Source organism: Falco cherrug, chromosome 20, assembly GCF_023634085.1.
Source record: "Falco cherrug isolate bFalChe1 chromosome 20, bFalChe1.pri, whole genome shotgun sequence".
Classification (NCBI taxonomy): Eukaryota; Metazoa; Chordata; class Aves; order Falconiformes; family Falconidae; genus Falco; species Falco cherrug.
In genome coordinates this window covers 1,408,984-1,422,108 of record NC_073716.1, presented here as the reverse complement: position 1 = coordinate 1,422,108, position 13,125 = coordinate 1,408,984, and the positions used below count along the sequence as shown (strand labels likewise).

At 39.6% G+C, this 13,125-nt stretch overlaps 1 protein-coding gene across 8 annotated transcripts in view; it reads left to right on the top strand.

The window, feature by feature from the left end:
• TANC2 (tetratricopeptide repeat, ankyrin repeat and coiled-coil containing 2) overlaps positions 1-13,125 on the top strand; it is a 247,598-nt gene that overhangs the window by 8,818 nt on the left and 225,655 nt on the right. The window lies entirely within an intron of this gene.

Sequence of the window (13,125 nt, the reverse complement as noted above, 5' to 3'; positions counted from 1 at the left end):
TCTTCTAGCAACTTTTGCATTTCTGAATGATCTTAGTTTAATAATATATATTTTATGAAGGGAGAAATCTCCCACTTGCTATCTTAATGAAGATTTTTCCTTCTTATTCAAATAATTATTTCCTATTTAATTTTCAGTGTAAGATTTGATTAGAGGACCCCAACTCAATTTTCTGCTGTTTCACACTGTTGTTAGTATGAGATACTCAGCTTCACAGAACGTTAGGGTTTACTTGAAAAATTTGTGAGCAGCTTTCCATTGGCACCAACCTTTGGTTAATACTTGGGCGTGTGTCAAGGCATTCCTTGTTTTTTTTGTCTTCAGGAGCGAGGATTTAGTGTAACGGGCACAATTAAAGAAAGGAATATTGCTCTTTGAAGGCTTAATCTGTAATGGAGCTACATATGCCCGCCTGCTTTCTCTTCAGGCTGGTAATATTATCCATGTCTTGATTTAAAAAAAAAAATAAAGAAATGCAATGCTGACAGCAGGCAGTGCTCCTACACCTCCTCAGCAGAGGTGGAATATACCATCTGGCACTATGTGGGTAGTAGTTATCCCAAAAAGTAATAACAGTGGGAGTTCTTGCCAGTTACAAGTTGTGATCACAGGCCAAATGGTGTAGTTCTAAATTAGTGTACGTTTCCAAAGAGAAGGAGATGCAACTATTTATTTTTGTGAACTTGAGAAGTATTTTCAGTCATGGGGGTCTATGCTGAGGTTTTAGTTGCTGGCATGTGAAAGAAAGTGCGAGGGGAGTAGGTCAGGGGAATATGGGCTGTGATGCCTGCTAGACCATCTTCTAGGCACTAAAAAAGTTGGCTTTTTTTGGTATTATGTAAGCCTTAACTTGGTTAATACGAGTGAATAAGAGTGGTCTATTAATTTGATTTCGACTTGGCTGAATGGGAACTGAAAGATCTCGGTTCTTTATCCTTTGGCTCTAACTAGTCATGAACAGATTGCTGCTACCTGCTGTAAGATGATGAGAAAAACTTTGTAATTACGTGAAAAATTCCCTGTATTGATTTTAGTAACACTTCTGATATGGTGGCCTATGATATTTTTGTCTGAAAAATTAGATGTAGCATAATCAGAACTGCTGTAAAGTGGATGCAAAACTGGTTAGCGAGTTGCTTAGTAACCTGGATGATGGAACTGAGGGTGTACTAGTAAAACCTGTGCATGACATCAGATTTCAAGGGTTTGCAGTGATAGGAGGACAGGATTAGATTCAAAAGGATCTTGAAATGTTGGGAGCTTCAGATATGAACAGATTAATTTCTCAGTGTTTATTCTGAATAAAATGAATGGTCAGTAGTATAAATACAGGCAAGCAGGAACAGAGCAAAGCTCTGTAAAACATCCTAAATGAAAATTAAAAAAATGCAATGTCATTTGCATGCACACAGAGCAAGGGAAATGGAGTGAAATGTGAGTTTGTGGCTTTTTTTGCAGTGCTGGGTTCTTATTTCGGACTTGATCAGGCCCTGAAAATACTATGTATCAGTGTGGACAAAATTCATGCAGACCCAGATAGGTTTTCAAAGAAGGCTTTCCTTGTTCTCTCCCAAGTTATTTGGGTAGATGATTTAGCTGCTTTGATGTCAGCATACATTGTCTCTCAGCTAGGGGACTTTGCCAGTATCTTCCCACCCCCTCCCATGCCCCTGGCACTGCAGAGGTCCTCGTAAAACAGATAAGCTTTGCATCGAACTATTATTTCTTTGTGGATTTTTTTTTTTTTTGCTGCTTCTGTCTCTTGTAAATGTCCATAAGACTACCTAACAAATGTAGTCAATAAAGACTTTGTCTAAGTCTACTGAATGCTTTCACAGTCCTTGCACTGAGTGAGTTTTCCATGTAGTTTTGATCTTTGGGAACAGAGATCAGCATCGAAGTTGGTGGATACGTGCATAAGTTTTTTAAGTGGCTTAATGAATATTATTTAGTAAGCATCTGAATGTTGTCGTTAAATCTATTTACCAAGATATTCCTATTCAGAAATACAGTTTAAGTCAGACAGATACGAAGGTGCTGTGTTTGAAATAGTTGCCTCAATGAGATATTTTTTGTGAGAAATTTCAGCATTCAGGTAAACCAAATCCATTATATGATTTTTATGTACCTGATGTAACTGTATACTGTGTATTCTCTTATGAGTCTTGGTTACAATTAAAATTTTGCATTAAAGCAAGCTATTGTGATCAACTTTAAACTCTTGCATTGCGTTTGTCCTTGCAGGCAAACGGTTTTGCAGTCAGAAAAGCAGCCCATAGTAGTGCCCTGAGTTTACTGCTTTGCATGTGCTGCGCTTTTTTGTGTAGTTGAAGTTTTTCACTAGCGTAAACACTGAAAATCATAGATGCAAATTGGCGTTCTTCATAAAAGGAGGTGAATGAAAAATCTCTCCAAGTTTGGGTAAAACCATCTTTAAAGGAAGATTAGAACACATGACATTTAGCTATTCATCGTTATCGGGAAACTGAGCAACTGTAAAAATCTTCCAAGGGATGAGTCTGTCTTTACAGTACTGTTTTACACGAGTACGGTTTGGGCTGGTTTTCTTCAGTTAAAAAGTAATACTATATGCAGAGTAAATCTTGTATTAATTATTACCCATTTAGCTATGGATGTACTCAAGCTGACTCTGGCATTTGTGGGGGATTTATCCTTCTCAAATGGCGCACGCCACCACCTGTGTTCTTGCATCTGATGCATGCGAGTTCTTACTGAAATCTGCAGGTTTGGAATTTGGGCAGCTTAAATCTATACTTGTCAAGCGTCTGCACTGTAAATCCCCAGATTTATATCTGGTGGCAGTTTGCTTGTAGTCTAGACACTCATGCTGAACTTCTGTGTGAAGCTAGTCCTGACTGCTTACATTCAAGAAGTCGTCTTTCTGTATTGTATTAAGAGCTTATCCATATGCTGCAAGCCCCGAGTGCAGGAAGTCTGCTGGCAGCCATCCCGCTATTCCATATTCTGATTTCAGGCTCTTTGTGGATAGTTGGGGGGGGGGGGGGGGGCCAGGAAGCAAGCATAAAGCGTGACAAGTTGTTGGCTGACTGATTTCTAGATAAGTTTTGCAAGAAAATTTGAATAAATGTATAAATATTAATGTTATGTGTAAGAAATGATGCCGCGTGGCTGGTTCTGGTGTGAACTGCAGGATGTGATTAAAAATAAGATTGAGCAGTGCATGGGGGTCGATTTGGTGGAGAACAGTCTCCATGTTGAGCCTCCGTCTGGCTGCGGTGTAGGAGCAGAAATAACGGCTGTTAGAGCGGGTCAGGGTGCTGTGAGGAACTATACATTTACTTTTGGCAGTAGATGTGCGTTGTCACCATTTATTATCAGTAGAAAGAACATCTGATTTTTGCAATTTGTTTGGATCGAGTAATATATTTAGCCCTATTTTAGAACTTTGTAGGTACCATACATAAAGTGCTGTTTTTTTTAATAAAGATTCTCACTTTTTTTCTCCCAGGCATCTCTCGGAGGAAACAATCATTTTGGTTTCATGGAGGTTGTATGTAGTGACGGCTGAGTACTAAGAAAAAAAACCCCAAATCTCCTTGAAACTATGGCTGCAACAAAGTATTTGCTTCCTGACTGTCAAGGCTGGTTTTGTTTGTGGGATTTCCCAAACCTGGCCTAAACTTTCGAATGGTTTTGGTTTTCTGAAGTTCTTCGTTATGTTGTGACACCAGTGTAAAGTAGAAAACTGAGCTGAAATTTTTTCACTTGTGTCCATTTCTTCTTCCTAATGTAACTGGTTTACAACAGTTTATATGGGTGCTTTGATGTACACAAAAGCTTATACGTGGTAAAGCTATAACTTACCAGTATTAAGCATTGATTAAAGTAATCCAAAAGTATATCCTATATTTCATAAACAACAATGGGGAGAATAAATTCTGGAGCCTTTGCTGGCTCTGTGCAAAATAACAGATGTGGCTAGACCAAGCTTGGAAGGCTTTTAAAAATAAGCCCATAGTAACATATATAATGTTCTGTGTAAAATAATCTTGGACATATCTTCATTGCGTTTGGGGAGAAATAGCTTTTAGTTTGATGTAGTATGTGTTTGTATATGTTAAGGCAAATAACTTCATTTTCAAGTTTTCTGGAGTGCCTGTGTAGGAAGGAAAATTCAGTCTCAGTCTGGAATTATTTCGCATAATTCAAAGGAAATACGTAATTGTTATGTAGGAGGATTTTTTTTTTAAGATGCTCTGTAACACATCATTAAAATGCAAATACAAAGAGCCAAGTCAAAAGCACCGTGTATTGGTGCTCTCTCTTGTACAAGACTGAGTTTACATCCCTTTGTGTTTATTCGTGCTGTCGGAGCTGTTGCATCTGAAATGCTTGTTGTTAGTGGGAGTTGATCTGATTTTTTTTTTAAATACTTTGTAAAATTTGATTTTTATGATCTTCTTCCAAATAAGAAACCACTTAAAATATTGACTCTTTACATGTTTGATGTGCCTAAATTTATTGAAGGATTCGATATTTACAGTTGGTTGTTTTTTAGAAAAAAGAAAAGTAGTCCCCAGGTTTCATGTTGTGTTATTTGTATACCTCTGAATTCAGCGTTTTCCTTTAGGAAACAGGTTTTATCTGTCTGTAGCTTGCTAGCAGGATTTTTCTAAGTAACATTTAGACATACTGTAAGCAAAAATGTGAAATTCTCTGGAAATACTGCAAGAAAGCTAGGGAGGGAACCTGGTATTTTTTTAAATGTGTTGTGTTTGTTTTTCTACTGGGGTGGTGTTTACCTCTGGTATAGATATCAGATGGCGAGCTTTTGCATATTACTCATTATAGGAACATCAGGTTGGTTTTCCTTCCTTTATTTGTGCTCTTCCTCTTCCTCCTCCCTCCCCCTTCTCATCCTGCTGTTGTTTTATCTCTGCAGCATTGTTGGGTTTGAGTAGCAGGGCCAGAAATTGATCGCTCATCCCTTGAGTGTAGCATGAGCTGTGTGCTGGTTTTCAGCAAAGGCTTGGGTAGGATCTGGTTCACAAACACCATTGATTTCTCTTCTGTGCACATGTGGTGAAATCTTCTGAAATGAAGCCTTTTGTGTGAAATGAAGCCCCCACCTTTCCATGCTTAGGTGATTTTTATACTTCTCAGTGATGGGGAGGATTTAAGGGATCACACACGCAAACACTCCTTCCCACTTCTCTATTCCATTGATGTGGAAAGCTTGCTGTGAATGCTTAAATCATGAAAAAAAACAGGCAAAAACAGCCATGACAAAGCGTTTTTACCTGGTCTTGAGATAAATAGTAAGTGCGTGGGAAGTCCCTTTTCCAGAGGAGCCCCAGGCTTTGCTGGTGTAGGGGACTGGGAGGCCTCCAGCGGTACATTTAGTATTCCCAGTATAGTGTTGCAGAATAACTCTGGGCTGAGGACATCTGTGCTGATTGTCCTTTAGCTGCGACAGCTATGGTCTCCCCCAGAAGATGTCTGTTGGCATCCCCATTCCAATGGGATCTGTTTTCTGGGAGCTCTGACTTCTGCTCTGTCTTTCTGTATGCTGAAAGGGAATCCCAGCATCGCAGACTGGTGGGGCTGGGAGGGGAGCTCCGGGGGTCGCCCGGCCCAGCCCCTGCTAGAGCAGGCTCTCCCCCAGCAGGCTGCACGGAGCCGCCCGGCGGGTCTGGGTGTCCCCAGAGACGGGGACCCCGCAGCCGCTCTGGGCAGCCTGTCCCAGCGCCCCCTCACCCTCAGGGCAGACAAGGTCTCCCTCATGTTCAGGTGGAACTTCCCGCGCTGCAGCTGGTGCCCGTGGCCCCTTGTCCTGGCGCCGGGCACCGCTGAGAAGAGCCTGGCCCCGTCCTCCTGACACCCACCCTCCAGATATCTGTAGGCATCGTAAGATCCCCCCTCCGCCTGCTCCAGGCTGAACAGCCCCAGCTCTCTCAGCCCTTCCTCTAAGGAAGATGCTCCAGCCCCCTCATCATCTTCAGTAATCTTTCTTAAGGATGGCAATCTCCATCTTTTTCCAGTGTCCCTTGGCCTCACGAGCTACAGTGCATGTCATGATGGACCTGGATCTGCATGTGTTCCGAGTGGCCAGCATGTTGCCACGATATAGGAGCATGGTGGGTTTTTTATGTTAACAAAGAGTTATTTGCTTTTCCCTTGCTGTGAGCAAGTGATGGAGGTGTAGGTCTGTAAATACCCACCTTTGTTTCTCAAAACTGTCTTGTGAATTCTGAGGATGAAGGAAGATGTGAAAATAAATTATTGGAGGACAGCTAAATTAGTGAAGATGAAATGGAGAAACGGAACAGCAGCAAGATGTTTCTGACTTTGTAAATGTGCTTCCTGAATAGATAATTGCATGTAAATAAGCATGCAGATAGGCTGGTGGGAAGAGTAACTGGAAAGTGATGAACTTAGTAATAATGTATTTTGAATAGCTTGTATGAAGAAGGCTACCAGTCTCCTAATGAAGAGGTTAGAGATAGCAAAAGCTGATCGGAGGGTCGAGACTGACTTGGTTGAGTGGTTTGAAAGTCAAACAGGATTTGACACATTGGTACCTGAACTACCGCAAGCGCCAGCCAACATCCCCTAAACAGAGCCGGCAGTGGAGCTGGCGTGACTGCTTGTCCAAAGATGGACGAGTGTGCAGCTGCTTTTTCTGCTTCAATGCATATATGCTACCCTTTTATAAGAGGGTGGATGAAAAATTTTACAAATAATTGTTTCGGTATTCAAAATTAAATATTAATATTTCAGTAAGTATTTATATCAGCATTATGTATGTAGGGCAGTGGGTAAGGGGAGTAGGTGTGTTAGGATGCTGCTAGGATGGAGTATTTCAAAGAGTTGTAGGGAATATATTTGTGTATTTATTTCAGTTTAGTGTCGGCTGATAGTACTACTGCATTTCTTTTATCTGCGATGTAGACAAACTTGAGATTGAGCTGGAATGAGAAATGGCATTATTTTTTCTACACATCCTGATAGTAAAGATTCTGTAGGTCACATTTTGCTCTAAGCAGCATCTTTTCAGTGGATTTTTAGTGGGTTTTCACATATGTAATTATTAGCTTAGTATTTAGAAGCTGGAAATCTTCATGACTGTATTTTTTTTCAAGTTGTGAATTTACCATATTGTTTATGTATGTCTCTGTTAAGATCTTGAGGACTCGGTGACTAGATCGATTGCAAACTTTAATACAGGATTTTACATTATTTCCCTTTTTCTAGCAAAATTGATGTACTTTGTCTAAAATGTTGTATGCATATATATGTGTATGCATTTATAAACATAATGTATATTTTACTGTAGACGTGGAAAAACGTACCAAGGGCACGTTTAGAGAGGACTAAATAGCATTTCTTAGACAGCAGTGTGGAATGTGGTAAATTATTCTTCAGTATTAGACATTCATCTGTCTAATTGCTGCCTGAGTTTTCTACAGGTGTTTTAGAACAAACTAATAAAATGTACCCTGACACAAATATTTTTATACAAACAAATATAATTAAGAATTGGAAGGAAGGGGTATTGCTAATAGTATTGAAATTCATTCCTTATCTTCCTCTGCTTTAATTACTTCAGTGGTGTAGTTATTTTAATTTTGCTTACATAAATTAAGCTGTGTTCAACTTTACTGCCAAGTATGAGTGCTTAAAGCATGTGGAGTTTTTAGCAGAAATAACCTGTGAAGAATTTTTTTCTGAACTTGCTGACAGTTCTTATTTATTGGTTGATGCAATAGAGTCATATAATAGTAATTTTGTAGGAGCAATCATTTTCTTGAAGGATTTCAAGTTATGGATCTAATTCTCTACTGCAAATGATGTAGTACTGACAGTGAATCTATTACTTCTCTGCCTATTGATACATTATTCAAAACTGTAAGGGAAGTATACTTTTAGGTGCAGCTTGTAGCAGTAGCTTGTGAACCCAGTCTACGCCAGTTTGACATGAGCAGAAATCACAGGCTGTCTTTTTCTACCGTTTTTTTGGTGCTATGGTCAGGGCTGTTGTATGAAATAATAACTTCTTTGTCTTTAGCCAGAGCAGTAATATGCACCTCCTTTATAAAAGTTCTGTTGTCTCCATCCTTGTACTGTTCCAAGTAATCTAATGTACTGTGCTATGCTGCTAATGAAACTTCTGTGTCTTAGTGTGTGCGAAGCTGGGCCATTTCCAAGCTTATCTTATGCATGTCTGAAACATCAGATGTCTTGTATTACTCTTTAAAGATGATATTCAATATTAAAAATGTGTGTTCTAGGATTTGGGTAGGATTCATGTACTAATGTGATGACAAACTGCAGCTGCAGATGGATGGAAATGGTCTCATACAGATAGTTATGCCAGATAACAGTTCCCATTATATGTAAAGAGAAAGTGGCAACATTTAATCACACCTTTACAAACAGAGTGTGTGAAGAATTTGCTGTTTCTCTGGCTGTAACATTTCTGAAACAAGCAAGCCAGTTGAATCTGAAGAAAAGAATCTCTCAACATGAAAGAAAAAAAATAAATTAAAAGTTCACAGTGCATGCCATTAAAGCCTTTTAAAGCCATTTTAAATACTGCTTTTCTTACACGGATAATGTCTGCAGGAATGGTTTTGGAGGGAGGGTCATCTCAGCGGACAGCCTGGTACTGTGCTGGTGTATTTTAACCAGATAAAGTTTCACGGAAACTGAACCGATTTCACATACCGCAGCTCTCGGGGAGTACCTCGTTCACATGTCTCTGTTGATCTTCAGCGTGAGAAAGGGAAGGTGTGATCGGACTGGGAGTTATAGAAACCATTACAGTTTTACATTGAAATACTGTTCTTTATACCATGTCACTGTTAGTTAAAAGCGCTGCCTTCTGCGGCGCAGGAGATGGGATTGACATCATTTGGTGTCCCCACCAGTTTTGTTCTGGTGTAGCCATGATTTTGTGCTTGTCCTGTGAAATATTACATTGTCCTTGCTATGGGCTTCCCAAAGAAGGGTTTAATATACTGTGAAAAAATTAAAACTTACTTAGACTCTTCGATAGGTTGAATAGTTTTGGTAGGGGCTCCAAAGGGAGCTGCTTACTGCCTGTAGTGGAGGATTAAAGCAGAGACTTTGAGAAGAGCAATTAAAAAGGAAGAGAGAGAAACGGGTACCATAATGAAGCAAATGAAGTGCTATTGTTGAGGAAGGTTGTTTAAATTGTCCTCCCATTTTATTTGTGTTTTGTCTTTTAACACCCCCCCCCCCCCCAACAAAACAATACAATGTTACCCATGACAGTTTGCAGAGGAAAACCTCAAAATGCTAGAATTGTTGTTCCAAAAGTAAATTAAGTTGAAAATTTATTTTTGTAGGTACTTACCATCATTTAAAAACGGAATACCAATGACCAGTTCTGAACGTTTAATTACCTTTTTTTCTCAGGTAGCCAGTAACACACAGAGGTAGATTGAATGTTCAGTTACAACTTTAGATTTTAGTTTTTAGAATAATTCTACTTATTAAAATTAGTTACCTGGTGTGTTTCTTAATATATATTGTGCATTTTCCTTTGCTAAGGATAGCTATGGTAGAATGCTCGTAGTTTTTATTTTTGATAAGAAAATAGCTTTTTTACTGAATTTAAAGCAAAACCAACCCCTTCCACCCCAGTAACTGGAATCACTGGGAGCTTCCAGGGGAACTAAGCCCTCACTTGCGTAAGGGCTGGCTTGTAAATTGGCATTTAGGAATATCATTTGGCCTGTGCTGTAGCAACATTTGAGGCTGTGGAAATGTTGATGTTTCAGCCGTTTCATCTTTCGCCTTTAAATATGAAGTGTTTCACAAAGCCTCTTTATTCTGATGTGAGTGAAATGATCCATGTTTTTCTTGAAAGCTGAGCACAGGGGTGACAATGAAACCTTACCATTTGTGCCTATGCGTAGTAGTGTATTAAAAATAATTATTATACAGAAAGTCACTCACGAGTGGAGTAACCTTTGAACAGGAGGGACCTCAGCCTGAAACTGAAAGAATAATTTTAGGTTCAGTGTTGACTTAGTTGAGATTTTTTTTTTTATTATTATTTTCTTTTTTCTGTTCTTTGTTGCTGTGTGAATATCTCCTGTAAGGGGCTGTGAAAACAGCTGAGGAAATGGACTTACTATACCCGGAAAACCAAATGCAAACATGGTACTATCAGCTCTGCAGAATAAACTAACTGGGAGAAGGAAGGTTTTTCTTTCTGCAAGCATTATTTATTATAATCTTAACTGCCTGGACTTTATAGAGGAGATAAATGATTTCTTAGTTAGCACTTTTCCTGTGTTTTGCCTTGTTATTTTAGTGGCTTCACCCTGAAGGAATTTTTGAGGTATGCATCAGTTGTTGTGGAGGTATAGTGTCGCAGCTTGGTGGCTTGGTTCGTCTAAAATGACTTGATCTTATAAATAAATGAAAGCAAGAAAATTTCCTAAGAGTTAATTTTGCAGGACTTTCAATGACATGCTTACTTAAATGCAGAATTTCTTGTAAATCATGTTTTAGAGTGGAACTTGGTGTGAGAGAGTTACATTTTCGTTGGTTTTCCTTTGAAAAAAATAAAATCGCTCACGCCCCCATCTGTGACACACAAGAATCTTATTTCCATGCAGCACGTGCTAAGAGCAGTATGTTGTCTCTCAAGGCTTGCTTTGTGTTGTTTCCACCTTGGTAGAGCATGAGGCATGACAGGCACCACCAAGGCTGTACGTTGTGTAAGCTAGGAGTAGCTTGCTTGTTTTAGGTCTAAAGGACAGAATATGGCACATTTAGCGGGGCGGAATAACGCTGATGGGGTTAAGCAGAGGAGCTCTGTGTGAATGTCTAAAAGTCTCCTGATGGAGTTCAGGTTTTAAACTTACTGATGTATTTATTAAAATTTTAAATGAAGACCTACATTATTGTAATCATAGCAGGTGCTGAAATACCAGTTATGATTAGGTTAAGTCACAACACTTCCATTGCTTTAACTTGACTCGTCCTGCATTGAAGATGGGGAGTTGGTTGCGTTGTGTAGGCACGGTCCTGTAAGCTGCGTCAGGACAGTGGATCCCGTGGACAGGGTGTTGTAAGAGTTGTTTTGGCTCTTTATCTTCAAGGGCTGAAAGCCTTAAAGAAATTCTTTTGGATTTACCAGATTCTTGTTGGGAAATGGCAAGTTATCTCAGCAAATGCAAACTGTTCCTCTGGCAAGATGGAGGCCGTGTACTACCTTCACGTTTGTGCTATGTGAAGTCACACTTCGTGCTGCATAGATGACAGCTGGATAAATACAGGGAGAGTTGCCGTGGGTTTTGTAGAAGGAATTCCTGCTTTATGAATGGCGTGTAGTTCTGCTGAAGGGGCCAGAAAATCATGGAGGAGAGGATCCATTTGATGTGATCCACTTGGGTTTTCAGAAGTGTTTCATCCAAAGTTTTTCACCGAAGAAGTTTTAGAAAACTGAGCGGGCACAGCATGAGTCAGTCCTGTCCTGGAGAGTGGTGGGCTCAGATAAAAACGAGCGTAGAAATAAGTGGTCAGCTGTTACGGCAGAGGGATGTCACCTGTAGAATTTGGCACTAGTCCCTGCGCTGAGGGTAATTAATGGGCTCGAACACGAAGTAGGCTGGAGGTAATCAGTCCCGCCAGTGACACAGACCTACTGCATTAAAAGCAAGGGATGACTGAAGGTTTGCAGAAGGGCCTTAAGTCTTTAATTACTGTTTAATAACAGTGAATTAAATGCAACGTAGATAAGTATTGCATGTGTAGTAAAACCAGATCCAGGTTATAGAAAATGATGATTCTAAACTGACTGTTGCCACTCAGTAGGGAATCTTGGGATTAGGACTAGTGAAAGCATCAGCTCCGTTCTTGGCAGCTTTAAAATCAAACCAAAGCAAAACAAATCTCAATGTGAAAAGTTAGGGATTAGTAGGAAAGAAACAGTGAATAAAACAAAGCATCATAGAGCCATCTTAGAGATTTGTGCAATGGCCACGTCTTGAAGACAGTGCAGTTAGATCTCATTTTCAAAAAGGTATTTTAGAGCTGGAGAAGACTTACTGCAGGGCAGCAAGGATGATCAAAGATGTGGAATGATTTGCATAGAAGAAAAGTGATTGAGTAGACAGGAACTATCTAGCAGGGGAAAGAGATGCATTTTAAAAAGCCAATTATTTGGAAAAGAGTAAATTAAAGTGCAAATTCCAAGTGAAATGTAGGCAAATACCATGTGTATCTCTCCGAACACTTCTGCAGATACCCTTAAATCCTCATTTGCAATATGCCCTTTAAAACATTGCTGAAAGTAAGGTTGTGCCAGTTTTCTTCAATTGTTTAGTGTATGTGTCCATCTTCTTGACTTGGCTGCCTTGCGGGGAGGGGTTACTGCACCAGTGAGTTGCTTCACTCATGGGTTAATGAGGGATTTGTTCACGGGTCTTGTGATCTTTAAAGGCTAACATGTTAAGTGAACATACCACATAGCTGGGCAGTTGGGGTTATGACTATTGCTTTAATAGCAAGGTTCCAAAAGCCAACGGCAGAGTTCTTCCTCCTTCACTTTCCTTGTATGTGTTTATACAACATAAAAGAGCTTTCTGTGGTAGTTGAGGAAATATGCCTTTTTTTGGACTTGTGGTAAGAATGTTATGAAGTGGTTTCTGCAGTATTGTTTGCATTATTTTGCTTTACAAGCAGTAAGCTTTGGAAAATGTGATATCCATACCCAATTTAGATTTAAGATAATCCAATCTAGCTACAACAGTGTGAATATTAAATTATTTTTCCATTTTCAGACTTGTTAAAGAAAAAAGGCTTCCTGATATGGATGGTAATAGAACAGTAGAGATTACTGTATTTTCTGTAACAGATCTTGATGTCAGAAATGTTTTTCCTGCAGAACTTGCCTGGGGAAATTTCAGACCATTGTTTCTTAATAGACATTGTTCCAGAGTGTAATAAAGGTGAATCAGAGACTTTGGCTTCGTTGCACTGCAGTGAGAGTGAGAATATGCTGCTTTTTAAGCCTGAGACAAAAGAAGTGGGAATGTATTCCAGGAGGGAGGGGTTTCCTCAAGCCCCAAATTCTCCCAGCTCTGGAATAAGAGTTTGGATGGA